This window comes from Peromyscus eremicus, chromosome 17 (genome assembly GCF_949786415.1).
Source record: "Peromyscus eremicus chromosome 17, PerEre_H2_v1, whole genome shotgun sequence".
Taxonomy (NCBI): Eukaryota; Metazoa; Chordata; class Mammalia; order Rodentia; family Cricetidae; genus Peromyscus; species Peromyscus eremicus.
Genome location: NC_081433.1, coordinates 12,851,884 through 12,855,835, shown reverse-complemented (window position 1 = coordinate 12,855,835; position 3,952 = coordinate 12,851,884). Strand labels below are relative to the sequence as shown.

The following is a 3,952-nucleotide window of genomic DNA, read 5'->3' as shown; positions in this document are numbered from 1 at the left end:
GTCTTGGTAGGAACAAAAAAGGCTTCACAAAAAATGAACAAACACAGCAACAAAGATAAATCCCAAAGGATACTACTGGTACAAGATCATTGTGCAAGTTACTGAAATGCAGTGTGAGCAGAAATATGTGAGGAGCTTGGTTAGGACACAGCCAGGGCTGGGAGACCTGGGATGCTGCTGTTGCTATGTGTCAACCTGAATCCATTCTTTTCCCAAATAGTTCAGAAGGTGGCTTCTGGTTCTTTGTTTACCAGTTTTTTATTGCTGTGAATGAAAACCTGATATAAGGGAGGATAAATAGTTTCAGAGAATACAGTGAATTATGTTAGGATTGGGTTTGCAATGGCAAGCAGTTCTCACATGGCCTTGACCAGGTAGCAAAGAGCTTGGGTCAGAAATGATTCAGGCCAGGACCCTCAAAGCCGTGCATGCCCCTAGTAACCCATCTCTGCCAGCTGTACCTCCTGCCTAAAAGGATCCATAGCACCCGCTCAACAGCAACAAAAATGAGCCAACAGCTAGGGACCAAGTGTTCAAACACGTGAGCTTGTTGGGATTGCTTCTGACCCAAACCATAACAGTGACATTTTGGTGCCTTTGATCTTACTCCCCAGGGGAGCCCCAGGAGCTCTGCAGGAGTGTTGTGATAATGCATATTGCTACTTAAACCACAGGGTTGTGAAGAGATGGTGTTTGGAACCAGAGAAATGCAATCTGTGAGAAGACACTCCATGACTCCTACCACGCTACCTCCTATCACTCTGCGTTTGTGGTTGGCCTCTGTCAGATGCTTGTCAAAGCATGTCTAGATGCTTTTCCTGTATGGTTTGTCTGTCTGAGGATACCCGAGTGAGTCCAGGTCGCTCTGGATGACTTGTCTTATGAGTGTAAGCTGTCCTGTCAGATGGTAATGGTGCTCAGGGCCTTGATCTCCCTTCATTGCTCTCATACTCCTGTGACAGGGATGACTTGGGCCATTGTCTTCAACCTTCAGACTGGGACTGTAAGTTCCATCAGGACAGAGACTTTTCTTATTCACTGTTGACTTTCAGAGCAAACCATCTTGACTAATAGGTAGTGCTCAATGCCTACATTTAAATTTGAAGGGACAGACTGTCCTTCCCAGATGTGAAGGGGGAAATTCTTCCTAATATTAGCTGTGTTATAAGTGAACAAATTACCTATTTTAATAGGATATCATATGTTTGTTTGTTTATTTATTTATTTATAACATCTAAATTTTTAAATCCTTCTTTACATGTTGCCTAGACTGCTTTAGATTAAGAAAAATGTAGAAAGTTAGTAACTACCCCAAGCAGATGCCAGGTAGTGGCATGGAGTCTCTGCTCAAACTTGCTGGAATTACTCATGGCAGATTTTAGTCCACAAGTCTTCTTTTTTCCCCCGTATTTCTTTATAAACTCTTTAGCATTCTTACAGAGTTTTTTTTTTATTGTTGTTGTTTTTGGGTTTTTTTTTTTTTTTTTTTTTTTTTTTTTGGTTCTTAGAGTATTCTTCAGCTAGGTCAGCTGGGAATGGGTACTCAGGCTGGGTGGTTCATCAGTGCTATGAGGGACTGGACGACTGGACAACTTGGCCTGTCTTGGTGGCTGGCTTCCAATTTTCAGTACTAATTACTGGTAGACAGACTTGCCCCTTCTCAGCAATGTTAGGGTGGTAGATCTTTGTTTTAAATGTGATCATGGGTGGTTTGAATGGGTACTATGCTGGAAAGTTGATTTAAATTCTGAAGGCCTTCTTATCATATGGAGGGTGGTCAGGAATGATATGCCCTTGCCAAGTCAATAAATTAGCTTCATCAACCTGGATGTTATGGAAGTTTTTCATTCCACATTTGCCCATCTCTTCAAGCTCCTCCCACCATCTTGGATCTTATGCACAAAGAGTTCTGTTTTCTTTTATTTTCAACACAAGGTTTCTCTGTGTAGCCCTGGCTGTCCTGAAACTTACTCTGCAGACCAAGCTAGACTTGAACTCAGAGATCTGCCTGCCTCTACCTGCTGAGTGCTGGGATTAAAGGTGTGCTGCACTACACTGGGCTTCATTTATTTATTTTTAAAATTTCATACATTGCATCTTGTTCATTCTTAGCCATTAGTTGTTCATGTGTTTTTTTCTGCCATCCCCTTTCTTCTCTTTTCTTTACCAGACACCTCTAAGTACCTTTCAAGCTATTGAAATTATTGCACACCTCACCAATGCTTTGTACCTTTTATTCTCCTTTCTCTGTTCATCGTCTGTCGATTTTGTTACTACATTTAAAAGTTTATTAGTAGTTTATTTTATAATCTGAGTTCCACTTAATTTCACTGTGTTTTTCATTTCAGGCCTTTTATTTTCATTGAAAACATCTCTCCCCTGCCTCTACGTAGACAATTTGGCCATCCCACAGTTCCCAGAACACATGAGATACAATTGTAATAACTTTGGAAGGTGTCGTTTCTTCATTAAATCTAATTTATTTCCTTTTCTTCTCATTCCCCCATCATGATTTTTCGTGCATACCTGCCTGCTCATCTCTTTCTTTTGTGCTGTCCTGCCTTTCTCTTTCACTCTTAGCTGCTGCTACGTGATGCCGGATGAGTGATTTCTATATGATGTGTGATGTGCCCACCATTCCTTGGACCCCGGGAAGACTTCCGTTTACATGATTAGAGTTGACCAATAGGATTGTGGCTGCTGTGGAAGTTATTTTGTGTTTATTCTGTTTGGGATTTGGTGAGCTTTTTGGTTTTTTGTTTGTTTGTTTGTTGTTTTTGAGAGTGCTGTGCATCCTAGACTGTTCTCAAACTCAGTAGGTGATCAAGGATGACATTGAACTTCTGAACCTACTGTTTCCACCTCCCTACTGCTAGAAATCCAGGCATGCATTATTGAACTCAGTTTTATCTAGTTCTGGGGATCAAAACTAGAGTTTGGGGCTTTCTAGGCCAGTACTGAGCTACCTCCCCAGCCTCATGGAATTTAAAATTTTTTCTCAAATCTTGGAAATATTTTGGCATTGTTTACTGAATTTCTGTTCCTCTCTCCTTTGTATATATGTTAGAGGATGTGCTGTGGATGCAGAAGTAGTGAATGACTTGTTTATTGTTTTTAATCTTTGTGTATTTCTGTGCCTTTTTTGGAAATCATCTTGGGGACCACGTCTTCCAGTTTACTGGTCCTTTGCTCAGGGCCTTGTTGTCTGTTCACTGCAGCCAGGATGCTTTTTTCTTCTGATGCTGTTCTTACCTACAGGTTCTGTACTGTTTTGAAATTTGTCTTTGTGGGATATTCATATTCATTTCAACGTTCTGGAGCATATGGAGCTTGTGTAATTAGTGTTCTTTTGTGTTCTTTGGGGTCTCTCCTCCCTGTCATTTATGAGTCTCTTTCTATACATTGACTTATAACTGTCAATGAGTTATATTGCCCCACATCTTTGCATGCCTCATAAATTTTGATTGGATGGCAGAAAGAGAATTTTATGCTGTTTGTTCACTGGCTGTGTTTCATTAATATGCTGTCAGAGTTGACTCTGACCTGTGCTTAATTGACTTAGCGTCCTCTCAAGATGTGCCTGTCAGCTTGGAGAAGGTCCAGAGAAGCCTCAGTCTAGGGGGAGTTTTCCTGTCCAATGAGGCTGAAGAACTTTAGTCAGTGTGTTCTGATAGCTCCACCAAGTGTGACAAAGTTCTTCCTTAGTAGTTGGAGTCATATGTGAGCCCTGGGAATTGTTCAGCTTCATCCTTCTCACTATTCTTGCTCACTGTTGGGTACTGGTCTTTCATGTATATGTGAATTGATCAGACTCAAGGGACTTTTCTGTACAGATCTGAAGTTGTCTCTGTCAACTTCCCACTCTTTTTGGACTAGAAATGTTAGCCACGCTTCCATCCCAAATGTTAACATATGTCTTCCAAACTCCTGGAGATTATCTAACTCTGTTACC

General features: G+C 41.0%; 1 pseudogene; it reads right to left on the bottom strand.

Annotated features, from left to right (window-relative positions):
* Positions 1 to 221: 221 nt before the first annotated feature.
* Positions 222 to 1,872, bottom strand: LOC131894686 (ubiquitin-conjugating enzyme E2 L3-like; annotated as a pseudogene).
* Positions 1,873 to 3,952: the final 2,080 nt, after the last annotated feature.